The sequence below is a fragment of the Canis lupus genome, chromosome 6, assembly GCF_003254725.2.
Source record: "Canis lupus dingo isolate Sandy chromosome 6, ASM325472v2, whole genome shotgun sequence".
Lineage (NCBI taxonomy): Eukaryota > Metazoa > Chordata > Mammalia > Carnivora > Canidae > Canis > Canis lupus.
In genome coordinates, this window is record NC_064248.1 from 20044029 (window position 1) to 20067521 (window position 23493).

At 45.6% G+C, this 23493-nt stretch overlaps 1 long non-coding RNA gene across 1 annotated transcript; it reads left to right on the plus strand.

Moving 5' to 3' along the window:
- The first annotated feature begins 800 nt into the window (after positions 1–800).
- On the plus strand, positions 801–9032 carry LOC112679060 (uncharacterized). The gene is made up of 3 exons (XR_003148087.3): positions 801–1112; positions 4459–4665; positions 7897–9032. It is a non-coding gene; the product is annotated as an uncharacterized LOC112679060 (long non-coding RNA).
- The last annotated feature ends 14461 nt before the right edge of the window (positions 9033–23493 follow it).

Below are 23493 nucleotides of genomic sequence, written 5' to 3' on the forward strand. Positions count from 1 at the left end.
AAATGACCTTCTCCCAACAATAACTAGCCCCCTCATGGTCCTGGAAACCTTGCTTCCAAAATTCCTTAGGGACTTACACTCTCCCTAACTCCTTCCCAACTTGAAAGTCCATAATGGGCCACTCCTCATGACCCCAGTACAGCTCTTCCTGGCCACAGGTCCTGTCCCTGTGCTTTAATAAAACTACCTTTCTGCACCAAAGATGTCTCAAGAATTCTAACTTGGCCATCAGCTTCCAACCCTAACACATTTCCTGCATCAGTGGGCACCATCAGTGAGGTAGGAAAGGAGGCAGGTGGCTGGAGACAAGGAAGCAAAAGGGAATAAATAGGACATATGGCTGAGAGAAAAGCCACGATGTGTTTACACAGGGCCTGGCAAGCCATGTTAAGGATTTGGGTCTTCATCCTAAGAGAATTAAGGATTCTCATCTCATCATGTGGCAGAGGAGCCACATGATCCAATTTGTGTTTTTAAAAGCTCTCTGTAGAAAAGGGACAAAGTTTGGGAGGAGAATCCACAAGGTTTGTAGATCCTGTGTATGGAGGTGGTGAGCGGGATGAACCCTGGGTTGGGGCAGTGGCGAGGATACTATACAATGAGATTCAGAGTCTTGGAGGTGGGGGGTGGATGGAAACATGAGCATAGTCTTGGCTTTTTTTGGAGGGGGAGGACTTGGCTGCACTGGGGGTCCTGCAAGATGCCTCAAGTGGTGACCTCAAGGTATCAGTTAGACACATGGGAGTGGACCTCAGAATAAAGATCTGTTCTAGAACAAGAAACTTCGGGGTCATCAGCAAATAGACAACGAAGGTAAAGCCATAGAGGTGAATGCTACCAAGTGGGGGTAGGGAGGCAGTTAGAAGAAAGTGGGATCCTGCCCTAAGTAATAACAACAAGAGTCAGAGAGGTAAGAGGAATGGTTTGGCAAGTGTGGTGAGTCATGACTCAAAGAAAAGAAGAATTTTCCAGAAAGGGAAAGTGGTCAACTTTCCACATCAGTTAAGCCATGAGCAGTACATCAACTCAGGAATGGGAAGCGCTCTTGATCACAGGAGTGAAGCGGAGAGCTTTCTGGAGTATTACTGAAGGCAGGAGCCAGGTTGGAAGAGGTGAGTCAGGAACAGAAGTGAAGAAGCAGAGTCGGTGAGTTAGTATACTAAGACTTTTCCTAGGAGTCAGCCGTGAAGAGGAAGCAAGAGAAAGCCAGTTGCTAGAGAGAGGTGCGGGTGACATTTTTGTCCTATGTTTCCATTTTGGACCAATTAGGGTGACTTTCTGCATCAAATACCAGTGCCAAATTGGTCATTCACTGAATTGATTTTTTTTTTTTTTTACTGGCTTGATTTTAGGTGAATTGGCTTTAGGGAGATTGATTTTCAGTAAATTGACCTAGAGTCAAATTGAGAAGTCCATGTCAATAAAAACCATCAACTATTGAGCATTTACTATATGTCAGGCACCCTGCCAGGCTGTCTGCAGTATCTCATTAACTGCTCAGGAATCTCTAAGAGGAAGGGCGGTTTTAGTCACAATTTCCCAGCCAGGAGACTTAGGCACAGAGAGGGTATGAACTTGCCTAAGGTTACCCAGCCAGCAAGGGATGGAGCCTGGGCTCACCTTGGATCCACCTGGCACCCAGCCCAGGGCTCCCCCTTGCCAAGCCTCAGCTCAAGTCCCTTACACGGGACAGGCCTGGCCTGCCACACCAAGAAGTATCTACTTGAACTGTAAGCAGCAAGGAACCCCATTAAATCTTTGAGTGAGAGTTTGATGTCAGAAAAGCAATGTTTGGGGGCACCTGCATGGCCCAGTGGTTGAGCATCTGCCTTTGGCTCAGGTCATAATCTTTGGGTCCTGGGATCGAGCCCTGCATCGGGCTCCCTTCAGGGAGCCTGCTTCTCCCTCTGCCTATGTCTCTCTCTGCCTCTCTCTGTGTGTCTCTCTTGAATAAATAAATAAATAAAATCTTTTAGAAAGGAAAAGCAATGTTTTAAGATTTTTTGGATAACTGGGCAAGGTAGGTATATTTGGGGAGCTCTTCTTCCTTTTCATCCTTGCTTAAACACACCACTTCATCTCTGATTTCAGTGTGATTGGCACATTCTCAGCAGTGCCGTCCTGACCTCACCAAGAAAGAAGTTTTCCTCTCTTGGCATGGAGTCTCATGGCTCTGCACTTCACTCCTGAGCACTCCCAGTTTTTATTTTATATGGCTGTAATATCTACCCTCCCCACCCCTTTAGAAGGTTCGAATCACAAAGTCAGGGACTGAGGGTCTTCCCTTTGCTTGCAGCTGTATCCTTAGCACATACACAGTCCTTGGAACACATCAGTGCTCAATGCACATTTGCTGAATTAACAGGTTGTGGGAGCATCTCTTGAGGGTCACAGGGATGGGATTGTAGCTTTATCACAACACTGCCCTCATCCTGGATACCCTAAAATGCCCGGGTCTGCAGGATGTGAATTGCTTGGGAAGTGGACAGTGACAGACATGGCAGGGAGGCAGGTGACTCGGGCGCTTAGGTCTAGAGATGGGTCTTGGAGAACCAAAGAGGCAAAATGCCTTTGCATGCTTTCAGCCTCCTGCTGTGCACTCCTGGCTGATGAAATTTGCCTTCAGATCAAAAGGACATTGAACTGGAATAATCAGAGGTTTCTGCTGCGCTTTTTAAACGGAAAGACTCATGGTCTATCTGACAGGCTACGTCCAGATGTCAAATCAGGCTTGCTTGTCTCTAGTTGGGTGTTGTGGGGAGGGGGCACCATGACCAGGGTGTCCAAGTTAGCTCCTTAGCCACCCTCGTATTTTCCCTGACCCTCCTTCCCCTCCCTCTGCCTCCCTCTACATAGATGCTCAAGTTCATAAATAGGGGTTCTTCCCCATAAATCTCTCCTCCCAGTCCCATTGTCTAAGCTCAGGATCTCACTATTTAGCTCAACCTGCCATTGGTGTTATCAGCCACCACAGAGCTGGAGCTATCCACTCACTCAGCACTCAGCAGGTGTGATCTTCCTAAAACACCAATCTGATCGTGTCATTCCTCTTAGAAAACACTCCAGGGGCTCTCCATTGCCCTTAGGACTGACTGCAAACCCTAGACAAGCAATAAATCCCCCCAACAATCTACTTCCATTGGACCCCTCCCACTCCACCCCCTGCATTTCTCTTCTGCTTTAGCCATGGAGTACGTGTTATCTCCTGATTGCATGCCCTGCGAATATTCAAGCTGCCGTGCCTCTAAAGAGGCCATTCCCTCCACCTAGAAAGCCAGATGCGTGTGGCAAAGTCCTACTAATTTTTCAGGATTCAAATCAGACATTTATCATCCTGGTCAAGCCATCCCCAAAAGCCGAGCATAATATTCAGACAATAATCCATTGATTGTCTGTGATCCCACTGAACCTTATGCAATGATCCCAGAGCTCTTAATACATTCTGTTGTATTTTCTGCATGTCTGCCCTTCCAACCAACCCCTCACTGGTCAGCAGGGAACTTAGGCTGGTTCAGGGCCATAGAGCCCTGAGGTTAAGAATTCAGGTTATGCTATCACAAAGTTCTAAGTTTAAATGCTGATGTATCACAGTATGACCCTGGGGGACTTATTGAAGTCTTTGTGCTGGAAATATTTTTAATCTTTAAAATAGGCACAAGAGCAACCAACTTGTATTCTTCGAGCATCCAGATGGGAGTGCGGCATTCTTAGTGATGCCTTTGCTTGGTTTCGCATAGAGCACATAATAAGGGTACAGAGAGATGATCAGATGAAAATGACCATCAAAGACATGTTTGATGTCTTTCCATCTTCTCATCCCTACAACACAGTGCTGGGAACAAAGGAGGTATTAAATAATGTTTGAATGAATGAAATAAACTTTCATAGGGAGGCGCAGGGGTGAAGAGATACACACTCGTGCCTTCCACCTGCGTTCACAGGGGAATCCTGCAACCCAGCTTCGTGTTCTTCCACGTACAGGGGCTAGAAGATCTGACCTGTCCCCGGTCAACCATGTTGAACCCTGTCTACACTGCAGGCCCTGTGCCCTACGCTTTCATGTGTGAGCCAGGCATGAGCACCCCCATTTTCAGACAGGAGAACAAGTGCAGTGAAGCTAAGTCAGTAAGTAGCACCGCAAGGGCCTGAATGAACATCTGCCTGGCCCCATATTCCAAACTTCAACACCTACAGCCAGCAACAGGATTATTATTCCCACCTGGAAAGCTTTCTCGGGTTTCCCAGGGAGCCCAACACACAACTTTGCAGAGAAAGATTGAGGGGCTAGCCCATCATGCTGATGCTGTTGCCTTGCAACGTAAATAGTCACTCACTGTGGAACTGTTTGTTATGAGCAATGCACGAACAAGGGAGAAGTGAGACATAAAATCATTATTTCCTGCAGAAAGACACCGCCAAAGGGACAGAATTACTTATTATATTAATTCTGTCCTTCAGCCCCCAGCTCATCTCTTTGCCTAATGACTGAGTCAGAGAATGTATCGTTGGCAATGTCTAGGGACATTTCCACTATGATTTTTGCAAGAAATTGAATAATCTAAGACTTCCCATTCGACTCCCTTCTGCTCTATCCAATGAAACTGTCACATAGAAGCATCACATAGAATCTCCAGGTCAGAATGGCTAGGATTAGAAGACAGCGAGGTAAATATCTATTTACTCCTGTATTTATGTATTCACGAATCACTCTTAGCAGCCAGGCCACACTTAATGGCAGGCCATGAGAGGCATTTCTGCTTCAATCAGAAATCAAGTAGCTTTTATCTGATAAGTAGTTGGACGGATCTGGTGGTGTGATGCAGGACTGGGCCAAAAAAAGTTAAAGCCACAACATTCCAACGTGGATTATTATGTGCTATCCCGCTGTCTCACTGCCTCAGTTCAAAAGATTTATAGGCTAATTGTACCAGGTGCATAGGAAGTTGTCATGTGGAAGAGGGATTTTCTTCACGGTCGAGCGTGATCACGATTATCTGAGGCTGTTCTACAATTTCTTTTACATTAGCAACAACTCTTCCCACCACATGTTGAACACCTGGTGTGCTGTGCACTGCTCGGGGAGCTTTAAATTTACCACCTCATTTAACCCCTCGCCGCGTCTGGGAGAGGCAGGAGCTAACATGTCCGGTTTAAAGATGAGGATAGGAAGTTCAGGGAGGTGAATTTCCCCCATATTTTAATGCTGTGGAATATAAACAGTCATTATAACTGTCACAGCCAAACACACAAAATGTTCAAGATCCATAAAAAAATTGCTACAAATATTTATTGGGTGTTCATAAAAGTCTACTTGAGGAGTGCCTGGCTGGCTCAGTCAGTTCAGCGTCTGACTCTTGATGTCAGCTCAGGTCTCGATCTCAGGGTCACAAGTTCAAGACCTGCATTGGGCTCCATGCTGGGTGTGGAAACTATTCTAGAAAAAAAAAATGTTGACTTGAAAAAAACTGAGATTTATTATGTTTTTGTTTGGAAGAAAACTATTTTTAAAGATTTATTTATTTATTGTAGAGAGAGAGGGAGAGCGTGCACAAGTGGGGGGCAGGGCAGAGGGAATCTTTTTTTTTTTTTTAAGATTTTATTTATTCATGAGAGACACAGAAGAGAGAGAGGCAGAGACACAGGCAGAGGGAGAAGCAGGCTCCATGCAGGGAGCCCGACGTGGGACTCAATTCTGGGTCTCCAGGATCGCGCCCTGTGCTGAAGGTGGTGCTAAACCGCTGAGCCACCCGGGCTGCCCAGAGGGAGAGAATCTTAAGCAGACTCTTCACTGAGTGTGGAGCTGGAAACAGGGCTCGATCTCACAACCCTGAAATCATGACCTGAGCCAAAATCAAGAGTTGGACATTTAACTAATTGAGCCACCTAGGTGCCACGAAGAATAATATTTTTAAAAACATTAATTCTCCTTAGATGTGTAAACAATTTCAATCAAAATCCCAATCACTTTGGGGCACCCGGGTGGCTCAGCGGTTAAGGGTCTACCTTTGGCTGAGGGTGTGATCCTGGATCCCAGGTCTGGGGATCAAGCCCTGCTTGATCAAGCCTGCTTCTTCCTCTGCCTATGTCTCTGCCTCTCTCTGTGTCTCTCATGAATAAATAAATAAAATCTTTTTAAAAAGACATATACAAAATCCCAATCATTTTAACAAAGTGATTAAGTGTTAAAAGTAAACATCTCTGAATAACTAGAAAAATATTAATAAGCAGTCAGAACAAGGTATGTTAGCATAGCAATTTTTTATGGATCTTGAACATTTTGTGTGTTTGGCTGAACAAACAGAACAAGGTATGTTAGGTATGTTAGTAGATTAATTTACTAGTGTAATAATGTAATGATATGCTAATGAATAATATGCAAATCAATTATATTAATAAAATTGATGTACTTGTTTAAAACACTGTGGAAAGTGTTCAAGAATGGAGAGTTTCAGGGCACCTGGGTGGCTCAGTGGTTGAGCATGTACCTTCAGCTTAAGGTGTGATCCCAGGGTCCTGGGTTTGAGTCCTGCCTTAGGCTCCCTGTGGGGAGCCTGCTTCTCCCTCTGCCTATGTCTCTCTCTCTCTGTCTCTCATGAATAAATAAATAAAATCTTAAAAAAAAGAATGGAGAGTTTGATCTTCCTTTGATCAAAAATGTACAGTACACAAAAATGTACAGTATAACTATGGCACTTCCCATTTGTAGAAGCAGGAAGAATCATCCAACATATGGTAAAAGTACTATTCATTTATAAAAATCATAGTAGTGGAGTGCCTGGTTGGCTCAGTTGGCTGAGCATCCCACTCGATTACAGCTCAGGTCATGATCTTGGGGTCCCAGGAGGGAGCCCTGAGTCGGGCTCTGCACTCAGCAGGGAGTCTGCTTGAGATTTTCCCTCTCCCTTTGCCCTTCCTCCTACTTGAGGTCTCTCTATATCATGTAAATAGATAAATCTTTTTAAAAATCATAGAAGTAAAAAGAAAAAAGAAGCAGAAAGCAGGAGACAGTGTTACTTGAATATATCAAGCAAAATAAATTATAGATGCTATCATCTATAATTTTAAAGCATTGTAATGTTATAAGGGAGGGGGGAAGGAAGGAAACTAAACAATGACAGATACTCGGGTAATCAAACTTGGTATAGATGAGAAGAATTTTTTGCATAACTCAGAATAAAAAAAATAAAAGAACATATTAGTAGATTTGATTATCTTAAATACTTTAAAATAAAGTACTTGGGATGCCTGGGTGGCTCAGCGGTTGAGAGCCTGCCTTTGGCCCAGGTCATGATCCTGGAGACCTGGGATCAAGTCTCACATCAGGCTCCCTGCACGGGGCCTGCTTCTCCCTCTGCCTGTGTCTCTGCCTCTGTGTGTGTGTGTGTCTCTCAAGAGTAAAAAAATAAAATCTTTAAATAAAATAAAGTACCTATATCAAAAACATCACAAAAGTGAAAGGCCAATTATAAACTGTGAAAAGGTTTTTTTGTAAACTATGAAACAGATACAGGATAGCTGATTTTTTTTGACATTTATGCTTATTCCATTGCTATTTATGTAACAGAAACCGATTACTTAAAATACATGGAGTTCTGACAATTCAATAAAAAATTACATACGTCCTGATAGGAAAATACGCAAAGGGTATGAACTAGTTGTACACAGAAAAATAAATCCAGATACTCAATGCACATATGAAATGTGTTGGATCTCTAACAATTAAAAAGAAAAAACAAAACAAAGAGAAAACTCTCATGAAGTATGTTTCACCCATGAACTTGGGAGTGAATAAAAGAACCACTGGTGATGAGTGTGTGTGTAAAAGACAATGCTCACACAACTCTGAAAAGGGGCGTGGGGATAAATGACTATAACATTTTTTTTTAATTTTTGAAGGTGTTCTGTATACGTTTGTGTAGCAAAGGCCTTATGAAACATGTAACACTTGACCCAGCGATAAACACCTGCACAATCCACCTCGATGATTCTCCTTCCAGCAAATGTATCCCAAATGAGCGATCAGAGATGCACTCAACTATGTATGCAGATGTAGAGGTCTCCAGCTAAAGACACGGATATGCACACCAGCCTGTGGTAGGCATCTTTGGACATGACTTCAATTTACTCTGTCTTCTGGTCTTCATGCTCTTATGTTACCCCACTGGATGTGGGCTGCACTTAGCCACTTGTTTCTATCACAGATAGAACATGGCAAAATGACGGGATGGCTCTTCTGTGATTAGGTTAGAAAGACTGACGTCTATCTTGCTGGCATGCATACGTTCTCTCTCTCTCTCTCTCTTTCTCTCTTTCTCTCTCTCTCTCTCTTTCTCACCCTCTCCCTTGCTCTGATGATGTTAGCCGTCAGGCTGTGAGCTGCCCTATGCAGAGGTCCACGCAGAAAAGGATGAAGGGAGGACCCTATCCAACAGCCCGTGAAGAACTGAGGCACTCAGACCACCAACCCACAAAGAACTGAATCCTGCCAACAACCACATGCCTGCTCTAGGAAGTGGGTCCTTGCCGGTCAAGCCTTTAGATGAGACCAGAGCCCCGGCCAACACCTTGATGAGAGTCTGTGCATGACCCAGAGCCAGAGGACCCAGCTAAGCCATGCTCAGATTCCCACCTGCACAGACTGTGTTAATAAAAAGTAGTTTTAAGCCACGAAGTTTTTGGGTAACTTGTTATAGAAGATTATATAACTGAATCCACAGCTTTATTTATAAAACTATAAAATTGGAAACAATAAAAGTGTACATTAAGAAAAAAATTAAGTAAACTGTAAAGGACCCAAATAATGGTATGCTGTGGACCATGTTAAAAAATATTATTTCTTGCTATAGAGAAAAGTTTATGACATAGGGTAAGTGAAAATGCAGGCTATTGAATAGTATACGCAAAATGACATTATTTTAGGGGCACCTGGGTGGCTCGGTGGTTGAGCATCTATCTACCTTCGGCTCGGGTTGTGATCCCAGGGTCCTGGGATTGAGTCCCACATTGGGTTCCCCCTGCAGGGAGCCTGCTTCTTCCTCTGCCTATGTCTCCTCCTCTCTCTCTGTGTTTCTCATGAATAAATAAATAAAATGTTTTTTTAAAAATTATACTATTTTATAAATTCAATAAATCCATATGAATGGAAACATGCTGAGAGAATACATGATGCTTTCTTCATTGTCTCATCTAGGAAGACTTTTTACAAATCTATGAGTGGCGAAACTTGAACAACAGAGCTCTCACTGTCCACTCCCCACTGTGCACAGAACAGAATCGCTACCCTAGTGAGTCTTATCTTTTAGTGGGAGAGACAATTAAGCAGTCAATTCATAACCTGAAGCCAGGTATTCAGGAAGCAGTAAGTCTATGAAGTGGAGTAAGGGGCTATAAGGTAAAGGAGAGAGTGCTCTTTTATTTAGGGAGGTCGGGAGATCTTGAGATAACATTTGTGCAGAGACTTGAATGAAATGAGACTAAGTCACCCACACATCTGGGGGAGGTGATTTCTAAGTGGCAAGAACAGAAAGGGATTTACACCCCGAAAATCCAAACTTGTCTTTGTTGCAGTAATATACAGATTTTCCAATCCCAAGCCACAAAGAAAAGGTCAAGGGCTCAACTCTACTTCCTTCCTAAAGCCCTTAGAGAAGCTGATCAGACAGTTTCTGGGACCCAGATCTCCAAAGTCACCACCCTGCTCCTCAACTGAATTTAATCTCTTCTCCCTCTTCAGGCTCAGGGGCATCTTAGGAAACCCTGACCAGTATGGGAGGTTATCACTGGGACCTGGAGTCGTTATTAGGGACCAAAGCACAGGGATGACCCCCGTCCAAGTTTGCTGGCATCTCTCCTGTGGCAGATGCCATGTCATTCAGCCTTGCTGTGTCTCCCCTGGAGCTTTGTGGTAGAATCTAGCCACTCTACGGAACTGGACGTCTAGGTCATTTTCTCTGTCTTACAACTGATTCGCCCAATGGCCAAAGCTCTTTCCCCGGCCTGCTTATTCATTGACAATTGCTGTAATATCTCTGATTAAGCACTTGTTCTATACTGGGCTCTGTGATAAGAGCATTATGGACATAATCCCATTTGATCCTCTCCACAAATATGTGAGGAAGGTGTGGCTATGAGAAAACTGATTTCCCGTGTGGGTGGAACTCATGAAGTGTCATAAACTCATGAAGTATCAGGACTGAGGTAGAAAGCCAGATCTCCCTGGTTTGGCAACTTTTTACCCACCTTTCCTCTAGGAAACTACATTTTGATTTGCTTATTGTCTTCCTTTCTTCCTTTCTATCTCAAAGTCTCTGGTTTTAGATACTTCCTGGTGTTTGGAGCCACAACCAGGCAGACCTGTTTCTGAGCCATACAACCCACCTATCCCCATAGTGCAAGCCCCTGAAGTTCAATCAACCCCTCTCTCCAACATCATCCCACTCAGACCAATACTTTTTCCTCATCCATGCTACTTCCATGCTCTGCTAATGACAGAGGCTAAGTGCAATGCAAACCGTCAAGTGATGAATACATGAGGGTGCTCCTATGGATGATGTGGAATACTCCAGGCTTCTGCTCTAGACCCCTGTGTTCAGCATATTGTTCAGTGCACAACCTGCGCAACAATATGAAGTGGCCCTTCACCCCCTATTGTAATTTTATAAGATCTAAAATCCATTGGTTTCCATTCAAACCTAGGCTTTATAGCAGAACCAGCTGGTATACTTGTTAAGAGAGAGAGAGCAGGAGAGAGAGAGAGACTGACCAATCCATCATCAATCCCCAGGTCTCACTCCAGACCCAGAGAATGAAAATTGGAGAGCAGAACTGGTTCTCTATTTCTTATTAGCATTTCATGGAATTTCCAAGAAGTCTCTCTATGGTCAGACATTTCCTTTGCCTAAATGGATCATGTGTAGCTACAGCACCAATCAGGAGATCACGCAGGTGGGAACTGGGATGATTATCCAGAAGGCTGACTGTCCAGTCTTTCCTGGATCCCCAAGCCTTTATCACAGGCTGATTGACCCACAGAGGATGGAATTCCAGGCAAGGTTAATGAATCTGTAGGAGCTTATGCTAAGCTCCATGGAACTTTTACCATTGAGGGATGACCACAGAGCAATCAACTGGCTTTGCCCTTAACTGATCTTGCTCTGGAGCCCAGCCAGGCCTTGATTTAAATAATCCACATTGTTCAGAGATAGTATGAGTTTGCTAGGCTGTGTTAGGGGCTGAATTATGTCCCTCCCCCCAATTCCTATGTTGAGGTCCTAACTCCCATGAAACTCAAAATGTGACTATATTCAGAGATAGGGCCTTTAAAGAGGTGACCGAGTTAGAATCCAATGTGACTGGTGTCTTTATAAGAAGAATGGACATTGGGGGGGGGGTGTGAGCACAGGGGAACACCATGGGAAGAGATGGCAAGAGGGTGGCCAGCTGCAAGCCAAGGAGAGAAGCCCCAGGGGAAACCAAGCCTGCTTGCTTAAGCTCCCCAGTCCCCGAGGGTTTGTCATGGCAGCCCGTATGACTCTGCTGGGGCTGGCATGACAAATGCCACAGACTGCCATTTCCCGTGTGTCTGTGCCCTAATCTCATCTGCTTATAAGGCCGCCAGCCGGACTGGATTAGGGTCCACCCAGATGAGCTCATTACCTTAATTAAAGACCTTCTTTTAGGGGCACCTGGGTGGCTCAGGCGGTTGAGTGGCCAGCGCCTGATTTTAGCTCAGGTCATGGTCTCCAGGTCCTGGGACTGAGCCCCACACATGGTACTCCATGCTCAGCAGAGTCTGCTTGAGATTTACTCTCTCCCTCTCCTTCTGCCCTTCCTCTGCTCACCCGTTCTCTCTTTCTCTCACTCTCAAATAAATAAATAAATCTTTAAAAAAAAAATAAAGACCCTATCTCCAAACACAGTCACATTCTGAGATCCTGGGGGTTAGGACTTCAACATAAGAATTTGGTGGGGGACACAATTTAGCCCATAACAGACACTGTAAGAAAGTTAGGGAGAAAGAAAAAGGTAAGTATGGCTTCTCTGGATGATATACTTTGAGCTAAATATGGTTCTGGGTGCCCTCAATCCTTCCGAAAGCATTGGGAGGTAAACCATATGGTCTCCCTGCTGACGGTCAGGTAACTGAGGCCTGGTGAGTAAACATCGCTTACCCCCCTTACCTCTCACCCCATGTGGGGAGGGAAGGGCACGTGGAGTGTGGATTTCTCCACAAGGCAGCCCTGGGGCCACCTCACCAGCCTCTTCTCTAGCCATTTACAACTCCCAACAGGACCAATTTTGCAGAATTGGCCAGTCACAACTGTGACACTAATGGCACCAGGCTCTTAGTAAGGCTTGTTGCAGCAAGAGAAAACAGAGCAGAGCACTTAGCAGAGTGCTCAGACCTGGCAGATGCGCTAAGCAGTGATGGCTTTTCTCATCATGATGATGATTTTTAAGCCTTGAAAACTCTAAGTGCAAGGAAAAGAGGCTATCAAATTGGTGATTTTGCCATCTACCTCTAGGCACCTCAGCCAATGGCAGGAAACTGGGCTAGGATGTTTTCACACACACTGGCAGCTCTATCTATCTATCTATCTATCTATCTATCTATCTATCATCTATCTATCATATATCTATCTATCTATCTACCTATCTATCTATCATCTGTATCATCTATCGATTATTGATTGATCTGTCTTTAATGTAGAGATAGAACAAAGGTGCGGATGGCTTAGATGAAATCACAAAAGCCTAGGTTTCATTGGCTCTCTTGAATGGGCTCTTCTAAATAGAACTAACCCTCAACCTCTGCCAGTGCCCTGCCCTCACACACCACACCATTAAAATTCCAGGCCATCCATCCTGCTGCTGCTCTGTGCACCCACATCCCTGCACATCCCATTACCTTCAGCATCATCCAAAGAACACAAGTCCTCCTCCCCTCCCCCACCTAGAATCCTCCTTCAAATGTTCACTGGTCAAAAATTCTTGGTCTTGAAAGGTTGGCCCTCCAGCTCCACTCCAGGGATCTGCTTCTTGAGAATCTTCAATAGTGAGGGGAAGAGAGAAACCTCTAATAGTTATAGCCTGTGAGGGACCCTTCATGTACCATATTCCTTATTGTTCCTGAATAGTCTACGAGAGGTAGTCTGGCAGGCCCAATGTTACTAAGGAGGAAACCAGGTCATAAAAAGTTTAGTTACCTGCCAAGGGCACCCAGTTACTAAAGGACAAACCCAGGCCAGACTGTTCATCTATCTTCCTGACTTCATCTTCCTTCTTTTTTTTTTTTTAAGATTTTTATTTATTTATTCATGAGAGGCACAGAGTGAGAAGCAGAGACATACATAGAGGGAGAAGCAGGCTCCCCGGGGGGAACCTGATTCAGGACTTTATCCCAGGACCCCAGATCACAACCTGAGCCAAAGGCAGATGCTCAAGCATAGAGCCACCCAGGTGCCCCTCTTTCTTTTCTTTCTTTCTTAACTATCAATGATTCTTAAGCCTCCAACTAATTTTACCCATGAGAAAACTAAGACTTAGAATGGTTTGGTGACTTGCTAAGGTCAGTTAGCTCCCAAGACAGAGGTAGGATCAGAAACCAGTTCTTTAAAGTCCAACGGTCCAATCGAGGGTCATTTATTCAGTCAACATAAATGAGCTGAGCTAATACATGAAACAACTCAAGAGTCTGTGGAGGCCCGAGTGGAGGAACAAAATAGGATCTATCCATTAAAAGGAATGGCATTCTCATAGATGCTACAATACAGATGAACCTTGAGGATATAATGCTAAACCAAATAAGCCAGTCACGAAAGGACAAACAATGTCTGATTCCTCTAGTATGAGGTCCCTAGAGTAGTCAAATCTGTAGAGAGATAAAGTAGAAGGATGCCTGATGGGAGCCAGGGGAGGAGAGCATGGGGAGTTAGTGTTTAGGGGGTACAAAGTTTCCATTTAAGAGGGAAAGGGCTACTGGAGATCAGTGGTAGTGATGCACAACAGTATACATATATTTAATACCACTACACTGTGTACTTCAAAATAGTCAAAATAGTAAATTTTGTGTGTAGTGTATCATAATTCAAAAATCGGGGGGAAAATGGATTGTCCACCTCCTGTGCCCCAGGTGGCCTCCTGGGCACAGAGTTCACCCCTGCCATTCTAGAAGGAGATGGGTGATGAACAAGAAATCTAACAAATAATTTGGATAATATGTTAAAAGTTAGTAAAAAGTGAAAAGGTATGTTAAGATGGGGAAAATTGGTTGCAATTTTAAGTGAGTGAGAATATGATCCTTGAGTAAAACCTCGAGGGAGGAAGGAGGAAAGGGGTTGAGAGGCTCAGGGGTATCTATCTAGAGGGAGAGCATCCTGGGAAGAGGGAAGAGGAGGTGTGAACTGAAGGCAGAGCACACTGGCCTGCCTGTGCACAGCAGAGAGGTCAGTGGGAATACAGCAAAGACATTGATGGGCGAGGAAGGTAGAGAGGAAGGCAACCCTGAAACCAACAGTCATGGACATCATTAGAAGGACTTGGCTTTCTAACACGAGGAACCCAGGAAAGCCATAGTCATGACTCGGTTGCCCACACGGGCCAGGCAGGTAATGTCATGATCACTGTGGTTCAGGTGGATCTGTAGCAACAGGTGTACCTGCCTCATCTGAATGAGGCAGCCCCTACTCACTTTCATTTCCAAAGGAGAAGGCAAGCCTGATGTGGCCTGAGCTTTTGCTATTCAACGGAGCCAGAAACCTGGATTTTTATGTAAAGCCTCCTGATCCATTTTTTAAAATATTAGTAATGAGTTCCATCTTAGCAAAGCACTATGTGTCCCCTGCCCAGAAAGCATCCAAGAATAAAATTGTGACAAACTGACCCAGTTTGGGGGCTTGGCATTATTATACCGTGTTGTATATGATCCTAACATCATCAGGCCTGTCTGATAGATTTGGGGGCATTGAGAAGAATCAGGTCATTAATTTAATTACCTGTACTCAGACATGAGATCTAACTTCTATTAGTACAGTTATCTCTTGGGACACCTGGGTGGCTCAGCGGTTGAACATCTGCCGTTGGCTCAGGGCGTGGTCCCAGGGATCCAGGATCGAGTCCCATGTCGGGCTCCCTGCATGGAGCCTGCTTCTTCCTCTGCCTGTGTCTCTGCCTCTGTGTGTGTGTGTGTCTCTCATGAATAAATAAATAAAATCTTAAATATATATATATATACATATATATATGTATATATATATAGTTATCTCTTTGTGTTGCAACGATCGGTGCATGTGTATGCATCGACTGTTGCTAGATTAAGCTGGTCAAGCCCAGGGACTGAGCCTTCTTTGGCTTTGAACCCCTAGAAGAAAGCTACACACCTAATGGGCCGGAGGTGGTGGTGGGGGGGATGTAATTACTTATGGAACAAAGCAATAACGGTGAATGTATAAAAATAGCTTGCAAATGTATGGAGGACAGGAGGGAAAAAAGAGACACAAATATAAAATTTGGATTGTGTCAGAGGTTGGCATTTAAGGAAGTTCTTTTTTTCTGTTTCCCAAACTTCCCATGCTGTTATTATATTGATTTTATAATTGTCAATGGGAGAAAGTGTTATAATTTTTAAAAATCAATTCATCTTCTAGGCCTCTCCTTCCACAGTTGCCTGCCCAGGGGTGAATTCACTCAAGGGCCCCAAGCACTCACTCACACCAGTGAACTCATAACCAAAGCATTTACAATTAAACGTCATAGTTACAAATGGGAATTCACATGATCACATTGTATTAAGACCACCTGATATCTTCTCTACACCAAAGAGTCAATCCAGCCCAGCCCAGATAATTCCCACCAAAATTTCTGGGCTCTTTGTGCAAAAGGTTGTATCTAAGAAATTGCTGAGTCTTCTGCAGTGCAGATAAACATGGCGAGAAGCAGGGTCTGGGTGAAGGGACAAGCAAATGACATGTTGGCTTCACAGGTCATAGTGGGTGGTCCAGGCACCATGTCTAAGAGGGAACATTCACGTCCTCATCCCACATGGTGTGGGAAGTCAGTTCTGCAGCCAAAGCATGGCTCAGTGGAAGCCAGGTGACAAACACTGGGAGCCAGATCCGTAGGAAACATCCCTCCACTCCCTCCCAAGTCTACCTGCATGCGCTCATCCATTGGGAAAATGATGTGATGTGAGTATTTGTCAATGGTGTTGGAGCGGCCAAATGCCCTATGCGCAGGGGTCCATGTGGGCTCTGATGCAAGAAGAGAGGCCTGGGAGAGACGAGGCATGGGAATAGATCAGTTCTCAGGGGACATACCTACTCAGAATCTCTATCCTGTGGATTGAACCAACACAGTGGACAGGAAGACGGAACCACCTTGCCGTGATGGACTCTGGTACTTCAGACCCACCTCAACCCTACTCCGGTCTGACTAAAGAAAATAAGGAAACCAACAAATGAAAAGCCTGATAGCCAAGCGAGAACTCGGCTACCAGCTTTGTTAATTCCCAAATTCCTCTTGACCCCTTCCCTCCACGGAGGGAAGCCATCTGCAGGGGGGTGTGGATCTGACTCTAGATGGTTTCAATTCTACCCCCCATGCCTTGGGGTGATGCTGTTCTTAGAGCAGACACAGAGTCAATCTACCACTAACTGGAAAGAAGAGAGAGAACCGAGCCATCCCCTCCTCCAGTCCCTCCCTCTGAGCACGGGCAGAACACATGTACCAAGAGACCTCGACACATGTGAGCAGTGACTCTACCTCCCTTAGAGAAGAACAAGGAACAGGGGTAGAAGGTGTCTTTACACCATTTCTTTTTTTAATTTATTTTATTTATTTATTCACAAGAGACACACACAGAGAGAGAGGCAGAGACACAGGCAGATGGAGAAGCAGGCTCTACGCAGGGAGCCCGACATGGGACTCGATCCCGGGTCTCCAAGGTCACACCCTGGGCTGAAGGCGGTGGCAAACCACTGAGCCACCCGGGCTGCCCCCCCCCCCTTTTTAAAGATTTTATTTACTTGAGAGAGAGAGAGAGAGAGAGAGAGCACGAGCAGAGGGGAGAGGGAGAGGGAGAAACAGACCCTGTGCCCAGCAGGGAATCTGACGTGGGGCTCGATCCCAGGACCACGACCCGAGCAGGAGGCAGCTTCCCAACCACATGAGCCGCCCAGGCGCCCCTCTTTTTTTTTTTTTTTTTAAGATTTTAATTATTTGACAGAGAGAGAACACAAGTAGGTGGAGTGTCAGGCAGAGGGAGAGGGAGAAGCAGGCTCCCTGCTGAGCAGAGAGCCCCACATGGGGTTTTGATCCCAGGACCCGGAGAATATGACCTGAGCTGAAAGCAGACGCCTAACCGACCGAGCCACCCAGGCGCCCCTACACCCTTTCTTGAAAGGGTTGAGAAGCACTGGCAAGTTTCCTTTTCTGTGCAAGTGCAAACATGACAAAGAACATAGCTACCGTAGGTTAGACACCCGCTGTGCCTCCCACCAGGTCATCCATGGCCTGAGCATCTTTTCACACTCACCTAACCCTCCCAGCAATCTTACGAGGTAACTTGGCGAGATGAGGCTCCGTGAGACCCAGGGCCCCAGCTGCTAACCGGCAGTGCCAGGCAAAGGGCCCGAAGCACCGCACGGTGGACTCTGAACCTCTGTGCCCGAGCTCACCCGCAGCCCTACACCAGCCCCTTATCCCGGGCTGAGGGGAAGACCTTGAGGCTTGCCCACGGTTCCAAAGAAGCCGAGTCTAGCACGCAAGTTCATCTGAACCCACAGCGTGTTTAATTACCCCACGAGAGGGGTGCTGCTGATAAGCGGTTATAAACCCCTAAGCCTTTTATCTGAGGGGCAGTTAGAGACCCACTGGGGAGGATCCCACCGTCTGGCTTGCTGCTTAATCCCAAACCACAGCCGCCTAGAGGCACAGGAGCAGGTGGGAGCCAGAGGTTAATGCGCGGCCCTCCCCTCTGCTCTGGGGCGCCTGGGGCCTGCAGCCCGGGTGGCCGAGGCTGTGGTCGTCATCCTTGGCTGCACGTTAGAACCACTTGGGGTATTTTTAAAATAATTTTTAAAGGTTCCAATATAATTGCTCTGAAGTGGAGCCCTGGTATAAAGGCTTTCCCCCCCCCCCCTTTTAAGTTTCCCAGGTGAATCTACTATGTAGCAGCAATGATGGGGGAGCATGGGGCTGGGAAATGCACCTGAACTGACAATTACAATTACAATCTTCCCCTAAAGTAACTTCCATCTAAGGCACCTGGGGCTTCACAGGCCAATGACACTTGAAATGGAAACAATCCACCACCACTTAATGCAGTTTAATTTCAACATTTGATACTTAAGCCTAGTCTGCAGGGAAGGGAGGGGAAGGGGGGCCCCAGGGAGGGTGAAACCCAAGGATGGGGCCTCGCCTATGGGACAGAATGGGCAATGCATTGCCCTTGTTTGAGTAAACACACCCAGTGCTTAATGGTGCCTAATGGTGCCTGTAATTGATGTCTAAAGTTATTTAAAAGTAAATTTACTAGAAAATAATTAGCAATTTTATAGTTCACTACTTCCTCATTTTGAGGATAAAATTTTTTTCAATGGTTTTATCAGGCACCACAATACAATTGTGCCATGAAATCACTTGCCCAACATGGAGGAAGATGTGGGACCCCCCCCCCCCCACTCCCCAAAGAGATATATAGATTTTTAAAAATTATTTGATTGGCTATTTGCATCCATTGGAATGTAGGCCTATCTTTCCCTCTACCACCCCCTCTCCCATTTGAATCTGCAATAAATTATTTTTAATCAACATTAAGGGGTAGCTGTGGGAGGGCAGCTTAGGGATGGTTTAGCTTTGACCTTGGGAGTTCTTAGCCTTAGCAGTGGGAGTAGAGAAGAAAATTGTTTCCTCATTAGGCCAGATACATCTTTCCTTAATGAGCTCTTAGAAATATTCATTGCAACACATTAGCTCACCTCTCCTTCTCTCCTCTCTCCTAGCAGCTAGCCCAGGGCTACAGGAGATGGAGTGATAGAAATGCATGTACTAGGAGTGCCTGAGGGGGGCAGTCGCTTAAGCATCTGACTCTTGGTTTCCTGCTCAGGTGGTGGTCTCAGGTGGAGAGATAGAGCCTCGCATAGCGTTCTGTGCTCAGCGCAGACTCGGCCTGGGCTTCTCTCACCCTCTCCCTCTGCCCCTCCACCCTACTCTCTCTCTCTCAAATAAATATATCTTAACAAAAAGAAAGAAATGCATGTACTAAAGATCTCCTAAAGAATTTGCTTGGGTGTCTCTTTCCAGAACCCTCCTCTCACAGCCAATAGGGAAATGAGTGGCTACTGTTTTCAGTACAGATAGAGGTTCTCGGGGCCTTCTACCAACCTGTGGATGATGACCAGTTTCTGCATCTGGGAAATGGATGAGATGAACTACAAGCTTGGTCCATGGGCCAGAGGCATCGGCATCCTTGGAAGTTTGTTAGAAGTGCAGAATCTGGGGACACCTGGGTGGCTCAGTGGTTTAGCGCCCAACTTTGGCCCAGGGCATGATCCTGGGGTCCCGGGATAGTGTCCCACATTGGGCTTCCTGCATGGAGCCTGCTTCTCCCTCTGCCTGTGTATCTGCCTCTCTCTCTCTGTCTCTCATGAATAAATGAATAAAATCTCAAAAAAAAAAAAAAGTGCAGACTTTCAGGTCCCTTCCCAAAGCTATTGAAATAGAATCCCTAATACCTGGCAGGGGAGATACCATGATCATGAAATAGAATCCCTAGGGGTATGGGCCAGAGACTTATGTTTTAGTAAATACTTGTGTTTTCAAGTACTTTTTAATGCATGCTTAAATTTAAGAACCGAAGCCCTATGAGGATACTGTGAGCAGCAAATGAGACAACAAATGAGAATACACTTGGAAGAAAACAAGTGGAAGGTGCTATGGAGCTTTGGGGTATTATCATCTCCCTGCATATCATTAAGTGTAAATGTCACAAAAAAATATTATGCAGTAGAGGCCTAGAAACTTCATCTTGTAACATCAACAAAACTCTCTGTGCTGTTCCATCTTGAACCTTTTAGCGGCAGACACACATCACGAAGCAGGCTGATGTAAGGGTTTAAGTTCTCATGCAATTGGAATGAAGATGTGACCCACACACCCTGCCTACAAGCACTCCAGTGCTGCTTAAAAACAATAGGGTTGTACACGCCAGATAAAATAGTTCTGCAAGCTTCATGGCCTGAGGACCAATGATACACACCATACAAATGTTTGGATGGGGCACTCAACCACTGATGGCTCAGTGGTTGAGCAACTGCCTTCAGCTCAGGTCGTGATCCTGGGGTCCTGGGTTCGAGTTCCACATAGGGTTCCCCACAGGGAGCCTGCTTCTTCCTCTGCCTATGTCTCTGCCTGTCTTTCTGTGTCTCTCATGAATAAATAAAATCTTTAAAAATTTTTAAAAACCCACAAATGTTTGAGCTGCTTGACGAACATGTGTCCCCAGTATGGCTTTTATAAGTAATAATTTATCAATCAATTTTTGCCACCATAGGAATTAATTAAGAGTCTAAGTGCCGTCCAGCAATTTTCCAGAGTGACAGGTTATGGGAGCCATTTCCCCCAAGTCCCGATAAAATCACCTCTGAGAAGGATGCGATCCTTTCCCTCTGGATGAGAAGTCTCTGTTCACTCTCTGGCAACAAAGCACTTCATAAGAATCCAGAGCACGGTGAGCAGAATAATGTCATCTGGACAGTCCTTCCTCAAGGTCATGCTTAGCGCTGGCTATCTGGGAGGAGTAGCCTCTCTGTTAGAATGGCATAAAATGATATAATGACTGTTTTAAAGGAGGGGGAACTCCTCATGCGGACTGAGCCTTACCCAGCAAATTGAGTTACCTGTCCTTCCAAGAAGTTTCCTTCTAGTAAAAATGACCGATAGCCTCGGGCTTTCTGGGTGTCGGATGTGCAAGGTGCAAGCGCCTAGCTGTCGGGTCCCGCGTGCTCTCCGCGTGGCTCTAAGCTGTGCACTGCCTGGGCAGACAGGTAGGGAAAACCTCCTCTGGGATCGATTACTTAACCTCTCTCTTTTGTTTCTTCTTCCTCAGAATGGGGATCATAACTGAACTCAGAGTCAAGTGCTAATATGGTTACGGAAACGATTTATAACCTGCAGCCTGCAGAGTTAGGGAGTCCATTCCATAGCTCATTTGTGCAGGTCCAGCAATAGCTCAGTAAATCTCTTTCCTCTGGGGTCTCCACGGTGACAGGGACCGGCTGGTACCAGGCTGGAAAACTTTCCACTGGGTACTTGAGAGGAATATCAAATCTCTTCTCTGCTTTCCTAAGGAAGCCCAGGGAAGCCCTAGAAGAGAAATGCCTGAGTTAGGGTCCTAGCTCTGTCACTTAATATTTATGTGACCCTAACTCCCAGGGGTTTCATTTCCCTCATCTCTAAAATGGGACAATCGGGGGGGGGGGCACCTGGGTGGCTCAGTGGTTGAGGATCTGCCTTTGTTCGGCTCAGGTCATGATCCCGGGGTCCTAGGATCGAGTTCTGTATCAGGCTCCCTGCATGGAGCCTGCTTCTCTGTCTGCTTGTGTCTCTGCTACTCTCTCTGTGTCTCTCATGAATAAATAAATAAAATCTTAAAAAAAAAAAAAAAAAGAAAATGGAACAATCGGCCCTACCTCATTAGTGCTTATGAGGGTTGTTTGGTAAAACTGAGTACAATAATCTGCATTCAAGAGCTTGGCATTTCTTTACTCACTCAGTGAATATTTATTGAGTGCTAACTGTATGTGAGCTCGGGGCAGAGGGGTACAGAATGGCATACCACAGCCAGAGGTCTCTGCCCTCCGGGGTTATGTTCCAGTGGAGCAGAAGTGAGCCACTGAATACATACAGGTGCTGTAGGCTCTAATATAAGAACATGCACTGAGAAGTGCTAGGAACACACATTTTATAGGCCAAAGGGATAGAGTTCCAGGGGAAGGGGGGTTATAATTTTAAATTGGGGGACTCGGAAAAGGTCTGGCTGAGACGGGGACATATGAGCAGCGACCTGAGGAAGAGAGGCAACCAGTCATGTAGCTTTCTGGAGGGAGAGCACTCCAGGTAAAGGGAACAGTACTTGATACTTAGTAGGTGCTTAATAAACAGTAGCTTAAAATAGAGGAGAAGCTCTGTGGATTGATGGCGTTTAGTCAGGCAGACAGGTGGCATTCTTATCATGATGATAAAAATGCCAAGAGGAGCATTGATGTCTGGAGCCTCCCTCCAGGAAGGTATAGAAGCTGTCTTCCTTGGACTGTTTACCTTACCCCTCAAAGTCCTTAGTGGAGTTTTCAGATGAAAAGTCAGATGCCTAGGGATCCCTGGGTGGCTCAGTGGTTTAGCACCTGCCTCCAGCCCAGGGCCTGATCCTGGAGTCCAGGGATCAAGTCCCACGTCGGGCTCCTTGCATGGAGCCTGCATCTCCCTCTGCCTGTGTCTCTGCCTCTCTCTCTTTCTCTCTCTCTCTCTCATAAATAAACAAAATCTTTAAAAAATTTTTTTAAATAATAAAAAGTCAGATGCCTGTCATGGCCTGGCAAAACTTATAGTGAGTGGAAGCATGGCCTGGCTCTTCTCTTTCATTTATCCACCATGTGAGCTCTTCACAAGAGATCAGTAAGCTCAGCCGGTAAAGAGGCCACAAGAAGCAAAAGGGCTTGTCCACGGTTCAAGGGTAGACACACAAGTGGCAGGGAAGTGGGCTCAAATGAAGATTGTAGACTCTTCGCCTGGTGCTCTCCTCACTAAATCATACAGTGACTCATTCATTAAACTCCTCATGCATCCCTTTGTTCAGCGGTTACGGGATCAATCCTAAGACCAGGCGTCTGCGGAACAGGTGAGTGAGACATTCCTACCCCCAAGGAGCTCGCAGTCTAGCAGAAAGCAGTGGCTCAGGGAAATGATTTGCAGAGCCTCAAGCGGCTTGGCAGAGGATTTCAAGTGCACAACCAGTTCAGCCGGGGAATTCACCCTTCAGGGTCCTGAAGCATGAGTATCATTTCACAGGACAAGAAAGGATTGGTGTCGGGAAGATATCACAAGTACAGGGCACAGCATAAACTGTGTAGGGGGTGGTGACAAGCCAGCATAACAGAAGCATTGAGTATGGAGTTGTTGCCATGGAGGAGCAGGAGGGGTAGTTTGGGGACAGATTTAAAAACCCTTATGTGTTACGCTGAGGAATTTGGAATCTATCATGTGGGCAATAGGGAACCATGAAAAACATTTTATAGGTTCCCTGGCATCTCCTTTTGGAATCATTCTCCGCCATTCAATAATGATGTTTTCCAAGACAAGGGAAGAGGCTGGCTCTGCTGGGTCCCCAGGTGTGACTTAAGCCAGACCGTGAGAGTACTTTACATCCGTGGCCATAGTGATTGGTTCTTGAGTGGCCATGTGACCCATTTTTGATGGAGCTCTTAGGAAAATGTATTTTCT